This window comes from Sturnus vulgaris, chromosome 2 (genome assembly GCF_052056855.1).
Source record: "Sturnus vulgaris isolate bStuVul1 chromosome 2, bStuVul1.hap1, whole genome shotgun sequence".
NCBI lineage: Eukaryota > Metazoa > Chordata > Aves > Passeriformes > Sturnidae > Sturnus > Sturnus vulgaris.
In genome coordinates this window covers 49,224,269-49,242,317 of record NC_142244.1, presented here as the reverse complement: position 1 = coordinate 49,242,317, position 18,049 = coordinate 49,224,269, and the positions used below count along the sequence as shown (strand labels likewise).

Here is an 18,049-nt window from a genome sequence, read left to right as displayed (position 1 = left end):
GCAGCCAACACCCGTGCCCTGCTCAGGAAGGTCGTTCTCAGAGTGCTGCTGCACTGGGGCCAATCCTTTCAGCAGTGAAACTTAGGAACAACACGACAGCTGTGTCAGATCAGTGTGCTGCAGGAGCTTATCCAGCAGGGCAATGTTTTGGAGACTGGCACTGCACATTTTCCTGGTTAAACAGTCTGCTCTGCCTGGTTACAATGTCCTTTTGTTTACTTGAACTCAGAGAGGATTTCTTACTGTTTCTGTAGTTAAAGCTGAGATGTGATGACCAGAAAAATGTGTTTTCCTTGATCTCTATCCAACACAAAGCAATATTCTAGGGACAGTGTTGTTGCTTATTTATGCTCAGTTCCTCTTGACCTTACATGATCAGAACTCCAAATATAAGGAGGTTGTTCTCCTCCGGTAAATTGCTTATGATAACACAAATAATTTCACTTACTATCAGATGTACTTTTAATATGAAACAGACTTACTTTCCTTGGAAGTATAATATTTTCTCTTATACAATGCAGCAGTAGCCTCTTAGTGTTTGCAGTGTTACTTAAACTTTCAACATGAGAGAAGTCAGCCTCAGCTCCTTGGCAGGAAAATAGGTTTTTCTAACCGAAAAAGAGTTGCAGTGACCAGCAGAGTGTTAGCAAAATCCAGGAGCTCTCTAAGGAGGAGTCCTCTGTCTGTACAAAGTTGCATTAGCACTTTGTGTTTGTTTTCTCTGCCTCTGTTGTCACTACCCTGTAGAGAAGCTATTTCTAGTGCCTCACCTGTGCAATTCAGGACTGCAGAGAGAAAAGAGAGCTCCAGACTCCCCAGAAATCCCTAACCTCATCCTTTGAGCTAGTTCTGAAGCTCTTGTGAAGTTCTGTGTTAATCCAGCATTTTAAATGAAGACTGACAGGTTGGAATGATGTGCTTCTGGCAGCAAGCTACTGGATCAAGGGGAGAGGCAGCATTCTACACTGTGGAATTCAAAGGAACACAACCGGCAAGATTAGGAGGGCTCTGAAAGGTTTCTTGATTTTTCTGGAGGACAACCTGACAGGTTAACAAGTGACCAAGGGGAGAGAATGAAAAATCTTAGAAACGCCTTAAATGCTGAAGTCTGCTTTATGGAGTTGATCACATGGATAGGAATATGAATGTGAGGTTAATAGGAGGCGAGTTTGAAAATGTAGAAGTGCTAACAGTTACCTGTGCCAGCTTGGAAAAGTGAAGCCAAGCTTGGGATGCTACTGATAGCCCACAGACTTCTGACTCTTGATGTAATCAGCATCAACAAAATTAATTTAAGGAAGTACTAAAGAAGAGTGTGAGCATACTATGTTGGCAAAACAGAGGCAGAACAGTAAACATATTTGCTAAAACTGCTATATAGACAGAAGTTTTAACAGGGGACTTCTTCAAATTGTGAACATTGTTTACATTTAAAATGTAAACATTCTTTGACATAGAAGGATAGTTGAAGAATGAAATAAATAAGCAGAAAACTTATTATTTCTATGACATAAGCTGAAAAGATACAAAACGTGGAGAAATAAAGCAGCAAAATGTCAAGAAAAAATTAAACAGAACCACTCACAAAATTTGATCTGATACAGGAAACAGCTCAAATACATTTTATGCCTTGAGTAACATCTCTTCAAATTGTGTTATTTTGGTCTTCTGTCTTGGTATCCTTCCACATCTGTTTGACTGCCTTGTGCCTGGAGCTTGTATTGTGCTCCTGAAACCTGAGGTTAGTCAGGACCATATCTCTTTAAAAAAAACCCCACACAGACAAAGAAAGAAAAAACCCAGGCTAGGAAGGGGGAGCTAAAGCCTCTGCTGCATTGGGCTGTTTGGATACACGGGCTGCAGCAGCGGTCACACATCCCTCCGCAGCCTGCTGATTTTCCAAAAGAAGGGACAAAGGATCATTTTGCAGTCCAGATGCTGTCAAACACAAGCAATCAAAGGAAGGAATGGCACAATAAGCAGACAAGTATGTGGAAGCAGCTTACGAAGAAATAGTTAAATACCGAGCTTTGCCCTGGCTGATGCTGTAATGTAAGTACGAGCTCAACAGCAGATCCCGTGGTCACTGCAGTTGTTTGTGGGAGATGTTAATGGGTATCCTGATGCTTTTAGCAGGTGGAGGAAGCATTAACTGCGACAAGCTTCGTAGTGTATTTAAGCAAATAACTCTATTGTCTGTGTCTCTACAGGATTTTTGAGTGACTCACCGGCTGCAGTGTGTTGGTAGGGTGGGTGAAGAGTAGGACTGTGCACATGAGCTTATTCTCCTTTCCTGATGGCTTCTCTGGGCTCTGCTCTATAGATGTGTTAGCAGATTGCTGCAGCACCACTCTCCCTGTGCAAAGGCCTCTCATTGAATTTCAGCTCTGCTTTCAAGCACAGGGATGCACTATACATTTTTCCCACTCCCTAGGATTATTTGTTATACAAACTTACTTCATACCTACTGCTTTATTTTTGTTTTTTCTCATATATGCAGTTGTAGAAAGCTTATGAAATTTCAATAGCTCTGTGTGTTACTATCGGGAGACTAGCTCTTAACATAGCTCTCCCAAGGAGAGTGCCAAGTATGATTTATTACTCAAAGGAATGTCCACTTTCCTATCTTTGGTCCGTTGCTAGCTGAAGTAGATGTATATATTTTTAAATGTAAGCCTTTTTCTTACAGGAATCCAATGTCTTTCTCTTTGGCAAATGATTTGCTGCCTTTTACTCTGCATATGCCGTAATGATCTAGTAAAGACCTGGCTTTAAAAGCAAGAGAAAAAGCAGAGCTAGGGAAAGTTACTGCACTCCATTTCTCAGCAAATTTTTCTGGTAATCAGACAAAATTTTTATTGTAGCTAAAACTACACACGTCAGCAGAGTGAAAAAATGCAAGGAGTGAGTGTTTCCTTGTTATTTCATGGGAATATTAATTTTGCTTTCATCTGTCTAAGTACTGCATAAAGCAGTGGTGATTTGCTCTAAGCCAGAGAATATAATCTATTTGATGTCCTCTGCAGCTGCACCTTGGTACTTAACACAGCTCCTGCAGAAACTGCTGGGAGATCTCACTCCAGTGTCGGGGAGGTGACAGCAGGGTAATGGTGACAAGCAGCCTGTGTGGGCCTGTTCAGAAGCGTGGGTAGCTGCTGCAAGGAGGAGACTTCTTTTGTGCAGCTCCTGATGCTGAGGGCTGGGGGGGATGTAGGGCAGAGCCTCCCTCACGCCAAGGAACCCACAGGGAAGTTTTACCATCGTTGTTTTGGAAGCTTCCCTCACCTTGTATTCCCAGAAGTATAAGAGCTCCATCAGCTGCCTATTTGAAAAACAAATTCTTATTGCATGCTATCAGAAACTGAATTATAAGAAGTCAAATTTATCCCTTAATGAGCTTATAGCAAATTACTGTTACCTAGGGAGTGCTCTGGCAGTGATTGTGAATGGTGAGGCTTGGTATTGACAGTGTTCATTCTTGTCCCTTCCTCTCTCCTGTGTCAGGATCATCACCCTCTCAACATCACAAAGAATCTCTGGCTGGAAACTGGATTTCCAAGATTAAGAAAGTAATCACTTGCAAGAATACAAAAATAATAAAAAACTCCTCTGTTCCACATAGCAAAGTTCTGTTCACCCACTGAAAATGTGCAGGACTATTGGAGGAAATAGTTTGACAGGCTGCTTACTGTTTTGTAGAGACAGTGGGAAAAGTTCAGCTCCTGTGTACTTCCATTTTTTTCAGCAGAATTACACTGGGGTGAATTTGGCATTTTTGAGGCCAACTCAAAAACCTTTTGTTTCTCTGTCCTTCTTTCTTGATTGTTTTCCTGTTTCTTAGACGAGATTTTTAAATGACCTCCAAGGCAACAGGCACAGATTTATAAAGTATAATAAAGAGGAGGTAAGAAGCTCAGGTTTGGACTGTATTTTCTTTCCATTAATGGAAGCACAACAACACTTCCAGAAAAAACTGATATATCACACATATAAAACTAGCACATGGTCATTGAACTTCACAATTTTTAGGGGCCCATGGACCCTACTCTCAAAAGTGGAGTTTCAAAAATACTGGATTAGTTTTTATGTCAAAATATGCAAAAGTGTAGGCTTCATAAAGCAAAAGAGCATTTCATTGAAGAGTTTAAACACTGTCTAGTTGTCAATTTGTATGAACCCTTGGAATAACACAGAATTGAAAACATGCATGTCAGATTTTGAAATACTTGATCTTTTGGAAGATTTACTCTTGTTTGAAAAAAGTGTTAATTCACTAGCATTATTTTTTGTTATACACACAATTATTCAGCAATTATTTCTGCCTCAGCTAAGAAATATAACAACTCACACAATTATTTGGTACAGTAGGTTGACATTTTTCTTCTAAGTGTGTACTTAATGGATATATTTGTACTTTAGCAGTCCTGAGCTAAATCTTTAAATGGGGTGATCTAGTTCATTAGCATTTTTGTCTACTTTTTGATCAGCTTAGCAGAAGGTGGTCATTGTTTGGAACTTTTAGCAAGCTGTTGGTTGTGATGGAGGTACACTAGAGCTGTGAGGAAGGAAGGTGTCACTTTGACCTACATGTGTTTATGAGCAAAAAAATGTGCAGCCATGAATGTCAGACTAGAAATAAATGATGCTTAGTTGACTTCCCTAAAATTATCTGTAGAAACGTTCTCCACCCAGGTGAAACCAAAATAAGGCATTATTTCTGATAGGTGATGATTACACTCATGAGAGGATGGCCAGGTGTTTTGATCTCCTGTGGTGACCTCACAGGAGGACACGAAGGTGCCTCAGGCCCCTCTCAGTGGTAAGGTTTGGTTTCTTTTTCCTTACAGGAGAATGTTACAGCTGGCTGCTTATACCAATCGTCACCTATTTCAGATATGACAGCTGGTGGAAAATAGCAAAGGTCAGAGTTTTAACACTCTGGTCTCCCATAAGGAAGGAAATAACAATGTTAGTATTTAAATTACTCTTTTGTCTTCTATAAAATTAATTTTCTTCCTGGAAGCTGGCACGGTGCTGTGTTTTGGATTTAGTATGAGAATGATGTTGATAACACACTGATGTTGTAGTTGTTGCTAAGTAGTTCCTGCTCTAAATCAAGGACATTTCAGTTTCCCATGCTCTGCCAACAAGGAGGCGCACTGGAAGCTGGGAGGCATTACAGCAAGGACAGCTGAGCCAAACTAGCCAAAAGGATATTCCATACCATAGAATGTCATGTGCAGTATATAAGCTGGTGGGAGGGGCTGGTTACTGCCCAGGGATGGGCTGGGCATTGGTCAGCAACTGTGTTGTGCATCACTTGTTTCGCTTGGGTTTTGTTTCTTTGTTGTATTCCTCTGCATGAAAATTATTGTTATTGTTATTGCTATTGTTACTGTTGTTTAATTACATTTCTTACTCTATTCTCATCTCAACCAATGGGTTTCACCTTCTTTCTGAGTCTCCTCCTCATCCCACTGGGGGGAAGATGGGTGAGCAAAGCATCTGTGTGGTACTTAGTTGCCAGCTGGGATTAAAGCACAATAGAGTTTTAGTTAAAGCTTCAGTGAAGCAAAAGGAACTGCCTGTACTTTTTTTCATTTTAAGATAGGCTGATTTACCTATCTCATTGTTATATATGGTACAATGTGGAGCTCTGCAGAGGTAATAGTAAAATTATTGTCAGATTTTAAATGATGTAAGCTGAGATCCTGGGGAATGTGGTAGTTGCTTCAGAGTGGTCTGATGTGCTTTACAAGAAAACACCAGCTGTTGCCAAATCCTGTCCCATAAAATCCTTTACACTATGAAAGAAATTGCTAATGTCAGGTGGCTGGAGACCTGCTGGGAAAGAAAGGGAATTGCAGGATTGTGCCCTTGATCCTTGTTTGTGCTACCTGTACGTTCCCCATAAAATGCCTTCTGTAAACCTTCCCATTCTTTCTCAAATTTCTCCCTCCATATTGTTCTTTGTCTCCATACCAGAATAATTTCTACATGAATCTCCATTTCTGACCAACACCAATGCAGAGTTTTTGCAACAGCAGTGTCCCCAGCCTGCCCCAATCCTCCAGCAGCATCTTGCATTTCTCCTACTCTCCAGCCCACAGATGTACTGCTAAATAAGAGGTAGGGAACTAAATATTACTCAAGTCCTTAGCTCTCTGTGCTCAGAGGTGCAGCCAAAATCCTGCCTGCGTGTTCTGAGCCAGGCTCTTGGTCTAGGGCAGTCCATGGGTAAGAGAGAGAGCAAGATGTGCACTGGAGGATGATTTTTGCACTATAGAGTGATGTAGAACCTCATTCCAGGTGCCAGCATATTTCAGTTCACAACCTTCATGTTCATATTGGACTCGTATTGGAAATGCTTCCCTGGATCTTAGCACTGGCTTGTGTTACCCCACTCTATGCCAGTCAGGATCTCAGCCTGACATTGTTGATCCACCATAGTGAAGTAGATTTAAGAGCGGAGGAACTTAAATTGCTCGAATTGCTTTCTGGCTTGTTTTTGTTGCTCCTGTCGATGGTAAAAACCTTTCTTTGACTCATGCTGGTTGCTTGATGTTTATACAATGTATGTATATGGACACAGGAGCATCCCTCAAACAGCAGTAGTGTGGAAAGCTCATCCCTTTGGGACATACACAATGATATACAAGAATCTTTTTAGTTGTATAGGTTAGCAAGTCCTTCCCTACTGCAGAAAAATGGATCATTAGATCTGAGATTTTTCATATCTTCTGTGAGAGATGCATATAGATGGATTTATTGCATTTTCTCATCAGCTGTGACAAGGATGATGTCAGACAAGTTGTGCATGCCCTGTCTTATAAATAATAAATGAGAAGGACCCTGTCTCCTCTTCAGCTAATGGATTAATATTACAGCTGGGTGGAAAAGCCACCAGCTTAATTTATGGAAGATAATGGAGCAACAAATCTGCTTAGACTCCCTTAAGTGTATTTATTCCAAGGCCTCCTGCTTGACCCTTTATCTTGATCTTTGGCATCTCTCATCATGTTGCAAAATTCAAGTAAAAATGAAGTCATACTGTTTTCTAAAAAAACCCCAAGAAATAATAGAACAAATTGCACTATTTTTGGTCAACCTAAACTCTATAATATAAAAATCTTCCACATACCCTTTCAGCATGGCTTCATTTATTAATTATTAGCATAGCAGCTGCAACCTAAAGCATACTTCTCATTTCTTTCCTTTTATTGTAGTGCTTGCATAGAGAGCTTTGTTGTTATAAGCTCATCATTAATCATAATTTTCACTAATAAGCTGTAGTTTAATCAAGTAGTTCAAAACACTCTGCATACACTCATGAATGCAGCTTTATTTATTTATGCATGCAGCATCTAATGCTTAATATAGCTCTCTATGAGTAACGTTATAGCTTTTTCATGTGTTGAAAAGTCCATGTTCAGACTCTTGGTCATTTTCTTTCAGTGTTAGGCCACATTTTTAGCATTTTTGATGGGTGGAAAACAAAAAGGGCATTAAAATGTAGAAAGTACTATGTAGAATTGAGTATGCTGTGAAGCAAAGGAAGAGAAGGATGTGGTGTCAAGTCATGGGTACAGCAAATCTGGGCAGAGTTTTAAGGATGTTTTTCAGCAACAGTTGCTGTCATGAATGGCACCTGCTACATAAACAGGTGACAATTCAGTGCTTTTCTCACTTGGGGGCATCTGCAAATGACTTGGGTAGTTTCAGCTTTTAAAATATTTCCTGTGCACTGTCTTGGTATGCTGTATCAAGCCAGATCTGTGTTAATCTCCTTGCTTCTGCAACATTTGGCATTCCTAGTTGAAAGTCTTCAGCACAATGCATCCCAGTTTAGTGACAAGCTCCCCCCACTTATGAAGTAGAAATTAATACAGATGAATTCCCTGCTTAAAAGCATACTAATCATAGACAGAAAATGCCATTCCATTTGTCATCAATTATGGCTGACAAATGACATAGAGGAAAAAAGCACTTCTGGTCATGTCTATCAAATCATATCCATACTTGTACAAGTATGTAGTGATGATAAAAATATCTTCCTGATTTTTTAATTAAAAAAATGGAGAAAATGAAGAGAAAAAAGGGGGTTTTTATTCACATCAAGAGCTGAACAAAAAAAAATATAGCTGTGCAGCAAACACTACAGAAGTACTTATCTGTTGGTCTGAATACCCTTTGCTAGGTATATGAACAGCACTCATCAGAGCTGATCTCTGATGTCTGTTTCTGACACAGCTCCCTGTCCTTCGCAGGAAAATTTGGCTGGTTACCATGTGGAATTGCTCTGGAGAAAGTAGATAGCCTGCAAAATATTCCCCACTTCTGACTCATGGACCTGCCTCTCTCCTTAATACCAGTCATGGAGACATGCAGAATTTACTCTGTGCTAGTAACTTTGTGCTAAAGAAGTACCAATTTTACACAATGTAACTGTCATTATTTCAGGTCTTTCGACCTAAAATTATCCCTGTTTCTTCAAAGTTCCCGCAAATCTCTCAAGATCACTGGGAGGTTGTAGGGGGCACAGAGACTTGGGAGCAAAGCCACCCTCTGGATGCATGGCCGAGATCTAGCCTGGTTCTGACCTTGAACATGGTGAGTCTGTGCATCTGATAATCCAGTTTCTGCACCCGGGACCAAGTAATGCCAGGCACATGTGCAATCCCTGAGAGTAGTGGCTGGAGGGATCTGGGGTTCATGGTGGGCAGCAGCTCAGTGGGAGTCAGCAGTGAGCCAGGAGGACAAACCCCTGAGCCAGGAGGACAAACCCCATCCTAGGATGCATCAAACAGCATCACCAGCTGGGCAAAAGAGGGAGTATTAATACACTTTTCCACAGGTCAGGATCAGCCTGGTCCAAAGTAATGTTTTGTCTTCTCTCCACACAGGTCTGGTCTATTTGTTCAGGTGGCTGTGATGTATCTGTAGGTTCTGAATTACATAGTTCCTTCTAATAGTTGCAGATTGGGTGCCTTTATTCTAGATTTGATACTACAGTGCTATGAAACAAACAACTATTGCAAAATATTTTGCTCCCTGGCCTAAGTCAGACAGTCTTGTGGTGTGTCTGGGTGCAAGGCAAAATTGATTTGTTTTGCTCTTCTACTCTTAGTCGAGCAGTCTTGTGGTATGCTTGGGTGCAAGCAAACAGAACAAAGTCACCAACATCAACATCGAAATTCTCTGCCAGCTGACTGAATAACAGTGAGCTTATGTTTCAGGAGAGAACACTAAGACAGTTTTTCTTAATGTATCCATTAATTTTTGGTTTATAGCCTACATTTAGCAAATCTGAGATGCATGAGTATGCTACTCATGGTGCACAAAGGATCTGTAGTTGCTCAGGACACCTTTTCCCAGTATCTAGTACTAATCTCTGATTCATTAAAAAGATTTCCTACAAAAATGGCAATTTCAGAGATAATCTAATTATTTCCAATTAGAGTGAATTAACTTTAATTCCTACCTCAGTTAGAGAATTTCAGTTTCTGCACTTTTTTTTCCCTAATAGCCATGTCATCTCGGTTCCCATGTTGAATGCTAAAAATAACAGGGAATGCTACTTGCCTTTGTTACCTTGCTCTGTAATAGTTCGTGAATGAGGCTTTCTAAGTAAAAAGGCTATATCTCAAATTGTACCCAGAAATTATTTGGAAGCTATTGCAGGGTAGGAGATGCATCATTCAGTGAACAAGTGCACTGCACACAGCCTGCAGTCCAAAACTGCTGTCCTGATGAGATGACTCAGAGCTCAGTTTCATCAGATGTATTTATGTCAGCAGTACACTTTTGTCTCACCTGAGGATCCCTCAAACTGGGGCTGTCTGCATATCTCATCCCTCCCAAAGGACAGAATGACTTGGCAGGCTCATGATGTCATCAAGATTACCTCATCATAAGCTTTCCAGTAACCCAGCATGAAGAAAGGTTCTTCATAGGAATAATCGAGGCCAGGAGAAGTATCAGGAGAAGGTTTGCCTTCATAAATGCTCCTTTGAGAGTTGTTAGTATTTCCCCTTCCATGAAAGTATTGGAAATATGCTGTAACTGTAGACTTGAAATTCTCTCATCAGACTTTTGTCAGTCAAATGCAGATTTCTGAGTTGTAAGAATTTCAGTCTAAGAATTTCAATCAAATTCTAACGAATGAGATATTGCAAAACCCATTCATACAATCAATCAATCAATTAATCACATGTATGGATATCTGGTACAGGTTGGTGCGTTTTGGCTATCAATCTTTCCTGAATTCGAAAAACTGTAAACAAAAGGGGGAACTTCTATGTAATAATAGATACTCACTTAGCGAATGCAAGAAAAAAATATTTCCACACTTGAAAATGCTTTGCTTTTCAGAACTTTCATATTACTGTGATTAGCAATTCTTTCCAATCTTCATTTTAATAATATTAACATTAACAACAACATCAACAATAATAATAATAGACACTGAACTGTCCTTGGAAGACAGAAAGTCTAACTAAAAACACAACTACTCTTCTCATCAGGCATCCTTCCTTCCTGGCTGTCTGTGCTGTAATGTGACCAAAGGGGAAAATGCTAGGCCAGAGAGAGTAGTGAGGCTACCTATCATGTTGATAGCATTTAGGGAACAGTAATGTCTAAATCAAACATCAAGTCATTTTACTCATTGAAGATAATTTTTAAAAGAACTGAACCCATCTACTTTTCATTGAAATGCTGAAGTTAGATCAGTAACAATGTTTGGACATAGCTAAACCCTTCACTAAAGGGTAAAAACAAAAACCATTTTAGATACAATGTGTGAAAGGATAACTTTCTATATATGTGTATTACTTTTTATAATTATTTGGAGTTTGATTTACTTAGTAAGTAAGAAAATTTCCTAAGTATATTTTTTTCTGCTTTAAATATTTGAATGTAAGCAAAGAGTTATTTGTGTACATTGAAACCAAGTAAATAAAGTATTCTTATTTAGTATAGTTCAGTATACCTAAGTCTGAACTGCCTGTTAGCTTACAGTACAGGAGGCAATGCATAAGGAATTTGGATATGAAGGTTAGGTATTCAGCATTTAGGTCGTAACTGACCTTATAGTATATAACTATTCTAAGTTCATCGTTGGAATAAGTTCAGTTACTGTTTCAGTTTAAGTGCTTATCTGCAAAGTGTACTTCAGGTGAGCTCTGAGGCTTCATGTATCTGTTATAATGGTTTTCTGTGTACAGCACAGTACAGTGCCCTTATGTAACCAGAAGGGTGTTTGGGTTTCCAGGTATTTCAGCCACTAGTAATGTTGCAAAACAATAATTACAGGTGTGAGTTTTTCCAGGTTACTCTTGAAGAAAACTGCTTGAAGGAGATTTTTTTTAAAGTTAAATCCAAACAAAATCTAATTTAAAAGAAAAAAGAGAGATAGACAAGGAAATCTGTAAAAGTACTGAGTTCCCTTCCTTCCTGTGGAATTGTATTTTCAGAGCACTTGACCAACCCCTTTTCCTTCCAGCCCTGTATCACTTACAGAGACTGAGTTCAATAAAAACTATGTAATTATTCTGAATTTTTAGTATTTTCTATATAAGGGTTCTGTTCCTATCTTGTTCTTCATCTGGTTTCTCATCAGAGATTTGTAAGACTGACACTCTGCTGTTAGATAATTCTTAAACTCTTGCATTGGCAAGTCTGCACAGAACAGTGTGTTGCTGTGGTGGATGGTCCAGACTGTTTCAGACTCTAGAAATTAGTGTTCAGCTCAGATTTGCTGTACCCTGCTTTAGAGCAAGAAGGACTTATCAATTAAGCTGTGTAACTGTGAAGGCATCATATTATGCAGTCAAGTCATAACTCATACCCTATTTTTTCCTCAGCTTAATAGCCCATTGTTTATATCTTTGTGACTGCAGTGCTCTTTAGGCTTCTGTATTACGGTTCATAGACAGTGTCAGTTTCCATTTCATTGGAAAGCACATTAAAAGTTTCAGAACCAACACTAAATACAAATGGTTCTCCTTCTGCTTGTCCTTTTTTTAATGACAACCATTGCTTTATATTTCAGAGAAAAGGTCTTAAAATCTCCACATTTCTGGATAACAGCAGAGAGGTGTTAACCACATGGCTCTTTCTCTCAGTTTTGTGGGGGGGTTTTAAGACTTTTCCTCCAGCTGCTATGCGTTGTTGAGAAATCACTTTGAGACATTGTCATTTGGTATCTGAGTTTACTTCATCAGAATTTGATAAAAGGATTCTTTATACATAATTCAACCACACAGTCCCAAATGGTTATGGTGAGGTCATTTGAAAACCATAGAATCAAACTTATTCATAGCACTGCAAGTAATTTTTAGAGTTTTCCTACTGTTTTGCATGTAATCATACTTCTTGAGTCACCTTTTCCGTAAGTGAAGTATGCCAGGCCTTGTGTTAAGCACATTTACATTTTAAGAATTGTGTTGTTTTTTTTTCCTCTAAAAAAGATGAAGTTGGTATAGGACCTATTTTTTGTTTCAGTTAACTTATTCTTTTATGTCTGAGAGACAAATTTCCTCAACTCCATGGCTTAAGATTGTTTTTGCACTTTGACTGCCAAACCTCTTCCATCAAAATTCAATTAAGGACACACATAAAATTCTCCAGCAGAGGTGCTTAATCCTAAAAAGTAATACATTTCACAGCAGAAAATTGGCATAGGCATTGGTTCTAACTGTTTTTTTTCCCCAGTAGAGATTTATGGTTGGCTATAGCATATAATTCAATTAGAGAATACTCTCAGATGCTGCACCTCAGTATGATATAAAAGTATAAGGTAACCTTTATGCCCAGCTCAGGCGCTGGGGAAGTGTAAGGTTAGCAAGTTAAGTGTGCCAGGATAAATCTGTATCTGGTATCTGACAGCCAAGTTGGCTCTGTTTCTTACCATGGGAGACAACATAGACATGAATGTGTTGAAATCTTTCTAGGATTGTAATGTGATCTGGTACCAAAGTGACAACACATTTTGGTCACATCTATGCTGGCAAGACCAAGCACCTTCGAGGACTATTGGAATTATTTGCTGGTGTAGAGATGTCACTTCACACTGTGCTATAACACATTTTTCTGCTAAGCAAACTATTCATTGTATCAATAATTTTGCACTGTTTATTAGCTAATTTGGACCTCTCAGTTTTCGGAACATGTTGTAATTCTCAAAAATCCTAGAAGATATTTTTGTTTTCCTAGCATGTGTCAGTACCAAGAAAATAACATATCAAGGGGCGATATAATAAAGGACAATCTTTGAGAGACCAAGTCTAGAAATAGAATGGAGTCTGAGAAACTGTGTCACTCACTAATTATGTAGAGTCTGTCTCCTAAAGTCATAATTAGCTTTCTATTACTTTCTATTATAATGTATTTTTCCTTTGTCGTTCCTCAAGGCAATTGAAGCTGCTCAAATAACTTGAAATAATTTTCATGTGTGATTTTTCTCATGACATCTTGGGGGAACTGCTATAAGCTACCCTTGTCTTCCAGCCATGGGTGCACACACAGTGCCTGGACCTCTTGAGCCTGGCTTTCCACAGCAGCCAAAATATCTTTCCTTAGCACTCCCCTCCCAATTGCAACCCATTATGCAGCTGGGCTGCAATTGTTTTGCTCTCTTCGAAATCATTCACATATGGGAAAATGGGGCTGGATTTGCAAGGCCCTTTGCTTCACTCTTTATTGCTTAAGTATGACTTAAGTGTGGACTTTGGATTAAAAGGTAGATAAACATCTCAACATTCACAGAAAGAAAAAATTATATTGAAGTCACCTAATAACACATTATGCTAACTTAAATTATTCATGATGCTTGTGACAGTAAACATGCATTCAGAATTCACACATTTCAACATTTTATTTACTGGGTAGGTAAAATCCTTAAGTATTAGAAAAAGAAAGAGAGAATTCAAGCCACAAATTCTACTTCCCCTTGTTTCATACCATTTGTAATTCAATATCATGCTTACATCTAATTAATCTTTTGCAATTTAGCCACAGTTGTTTTCCTTTCCGGGTCAGAAAGGAATGTCTGTGCATTGCTGTTTGAAGAGGGACATACACAACTGCACATTATGAAAAGACTTGCCAAAACTGCCAAAGGCTCAGAGAAGGATTTACATTTGCACAGATGCAGAACAATAATGGAACACCACAGTCAGTACTCCCAGCTCTCTTAAACATATCTTCCTTGAGTAATAACTTAATATTGAAGTATGTTGCATTATGCAGCTTGACAGCACATGCCTTGCCTCACTTGTACGTTGTGCTGGTGCTACAGAAATTCAGTGGAAATAGTTCCCAAAGGTAGCATCGGGTAGATGTTGACCTATATAGCTTGGGACTGAGGATTAGCTGGGAAGAGTTTGAATCCTCCTAGTGGAAAGTCATTGCAAGCTAGTTAATCTCTTCCCCTATCTGAAAGCCATTTGAATAGAAGGGCAAAATCCTTCTCCATGAATGTTCTGCCCAGCCTGTTATTTTCCTTGATGGCATAATTTTATATCCAGACTGTAATATCTAGCATACAGAAATATATGTCCTTGAACAGTTGCCAGTTGTACTGGTTTTGGCTGGGAGTTAATTTTCTTCCTAGTAGAGCACTGTGGTTTTGAATTTAGTATGAGAATAATATTGATAACTTACTGATGTTGCCATTGTTGCTCAGTGTTGCTTAGTCTAAATCAAGGTTTTTCAGTTTTTTGTGCTTTGACAGCAAGGAAGTGCACAAAATACTGGGAGGGATCAGAGCCAGGACAGCTGAGACCGAGGGGCTGAAGGGATGTTCCAGACCTTAGAACGTCAGGCTGACAATATAAAGTGGGCTGTATTGACCATGAGGGATGCATCTCTACTCAGGGATGGGCTGGGCATTGTTCAGCAGGTAGTAAGCAATTGTTTTGTTCATCATCTTTTTTGGGTTTTATTTCTGTCTGTCTTTTTGTTGTATTTCCTGGTATTGCCATTATTTCATTCTTACTAATATTAATGATAATTTCAATTACTAAGCTGTTCTTATCTCAACCCAGAGATTTTGCCTCTTGCTCTGGTTCTGCTCCCCATCCCACTGGGAGGGAGTGAGCAGCTGCTGGGTGCTTAGTTGCCAGCTGGCATTAAACCATGACACCCATTCAGTCAGCATACTTAAAGCTCTGTATGTTTGTCACCGTGCTGATTGTATGGTATTAAAGTGGAGGAGAAGCAGGAAACCTCACTGCTCTGTGTCAGCTCTCCCTCCGTGTGCCTACAAGCAGTGTACAAGGCAGTTTATAATTAGTATCATGACTCACTCAGTCCTGGTAACTGCAAGTATGCCCTCAAAGGAAATGACTTTTTCATACCCTTTGGTTCAACTGTGTTTTGTATTAATGGCTCTTCCCTTTTCCCTTGTGTCTCTTCTTCCAGAACTCATGAACTTATGTTACAAAGCAGGTTTGATGAAGAAGACACGTTAGACTTTGGGCCTCACTAATACTCTTCCAACCGTGCCTGCTTCTAGAAATAAAGGAAGACGAAGCAGAAACAGCAGCTTGCAGAATCCCACTCTTCCAGAATCCCACTGCTTTTCAAGGAGATAAATATAAATCAATTGCACAAGAATATAGCCTGAATTCAGGCTATATTAAAGAAACTGAATGAGACCTCTTTACTTTCTGAGTTCTGTCCTATTACATCTGTTCTTGATTATAAGAGAATGAACTTCCATGAACAATAGAGCAAGTGGCTTTAAAAGAAAACTGAAGAAGTAGCAGATGGTGATGCACAGAGACATCTTGGGTAGAAAAGAGATGGAGTGAACGCTGAGTTGATTTGCATATGCTTGGGCTTTCTGGTGTCCACTGAAGAGATGATAAGCAAAAAGGATTAAAAAATAACTTTCTAATTTATAAATCCAATATCTGCTTCATGTTCCTATCAAGAAGATATCAAAGAAAAAGAGACAATGGAGATCAAGGATAAGAACAGGTAAAAAACAATCAACCAAACAAAAAATCTCCTGAAAAAATTTACTGTTATGCTGACACGTTCTTGCACCAATATCCATGGTCAGTAGTTTAAAGAAATATGAAAATTGCCTAGTGTTTGTACAAAATTGTTATTTTTAAAGGTGAAATTAATTTCTTAAATTACAAAATATTATATAGGTGCCAGGTTCTGCTGCATTTATTTACAAATTATCTCCATTAAATTAATGAGAACTGCTTGAAAAAACTCCTGTGATTAAAGGGTTCATAGTCTAACTTTCAGTTTACAGTCTCCGTTCACTATAGCACTTTTTGTAAACAAGTGAAAGTTTCCTTCCTGTGCTTGCCTAACTCTGAATTTAACGTATTGTATAGGATGAATGTATAATATTGCCAACAGCTAAAATGCAAAGCAAATTCTTTGTGTGAATGGTGTCTAACAAATTTTATGAGGTGTTTACTTGTAACTTACAAAACATTAAGTTGCAATTAGAAGTGTTCTTAATTTGCTGTCAGTGGGCCTGCAGGAAGAAGACAGCTTCCACCCTCAGTCTTACAATCTGCAGAATCTCCCTTGATGTCATTCTTTAATATACAGCCTCTGCTTTTTCCTGTGTGTTAAGAAGATGGCCTTTGCATGGTGTTAGACAGTGGTTAGCAACAGCTGACTACTCTTTCAGGGCCTGTTCCACTGGCTCCCTCGGTAATTCTGTGAAAAGTCATGGAAGTTATGTATTTCCTTTGCCAGGTGACTGTGGGATAGAAAATTTGGGGGTTTTAATCTCTCTCTTTTTTTTGTAGGTTAGTTATCTAGGCCCTTCTAATGCAAATCTTATACATCTGGGCATCTCTGAGGATTTTTTCACTTCCCTGTGTTCACCCAAAAGAGGATGACCTGTGTGCTTTCTTCCCCTTTTCATCTGTTCCTCTTACTAGCCCTTACATGTGACTCATGTTTCTTCTTCTGTGCCACCTGTCCTTCTGTTTCCTGAAAGATAAGTTGTAGCTTGTATTGCTGTATGGAACTATGTTATGAGTGAGACAGAATTGATACAGAGGTAGAAAAGAGCTAGGATTATCTGGACGGATATTGCTGGATATCATCCACTAGCTCATGAAGCGATAGTTGCTAAAGTGCTTTAAGTTGTGTTTTTCGACAATTATTAAAACTACTTGTCTTGTATTTCCTTCTATTTTATATTCTTGTTTTCTCTGAACACAAAGGACTGTGTTCACTGATGCCTAGAAAATGTTATGAAACTTTGGAGCATGATTAAATGCAGTATTCAGAAAAAAATAGGGATCAGTAAATACTACTTAAAATGTTTAATGCATGTGTAATCCAGGCCATTTTAGTTACTGAGTTGATTTTCCTCAGTGGAAAGATCCTAGCTTCAATAACTCTGAAATTAAAATAGGAAAAATGTCTTAAGGCAGTATGGAAAAACCCTAGCTTTGATAACCTGATGAATCTGTGTCATAAACGGAGGAAAAAAACCTAGGCCTTGATTAATTAATGTGTTTAGGAGCCTACATTAGGCCCTGAATTTAATTTGCAAATTTATGCTCTGCTCTTTTGATGTTTCAAGGTTAGAGTGGATGTTCTGAATCTGTCCCTTTTATTGGCACCAAAGGCCAAAAGAAAATACCACCAGTAATTTAACATATTGCTTTTTAAAAAATGTATGCCAACAGCAGCTCTTGCAACACTGTAGTCCCTCCTATTGCAATCCCTAAAGAGCAGTTGAGGAGTTTATTTTTATAATTTGGTTTAATCTTTTGCATAATTTGAAATGTCAAACATTTTGTACTGGTATTTTGTTATTTGTGCCATCTGGAATTGAACATTGTGATTCTCAGCAATTCAAATTTGTGGAGTAACTGTTACTGCACTGTAGTTCAGTTGTCTCTTCAAGGACTTAGCTTAAAGTAGTATTTCCTTAAAGGTGGATCTAAGAGGAAATTTTACTACAGCATTTGAGATTTTGAAATCCTGTAATTTATTTCTGCCTTCTTGCTTGGCTCTTTATTTGCAAAGAATAAACTGAAACAACTTTCATAAGTCA

The 18,049-nt window shown here is 38.8% G+C and overlaps 1 long non-coding RNA gene across 1 annotated transcript; it reads left to right on the top strand.

Moving 5' to 3' along the window:
• Window positions 1–1,772: 1,772 nt before the first annotated feature.
• Window positions 1,773–18,049, top strand: LOC148224770 (uncharacterized). Its single transcript, XR_015801392.1, has 2 exons — window positions 1,773–2,052; window positions 15,424–18,049. It is a non-coding gene; the product is annotated as an uncharacterized LOC148224770 (long non-coding RNA).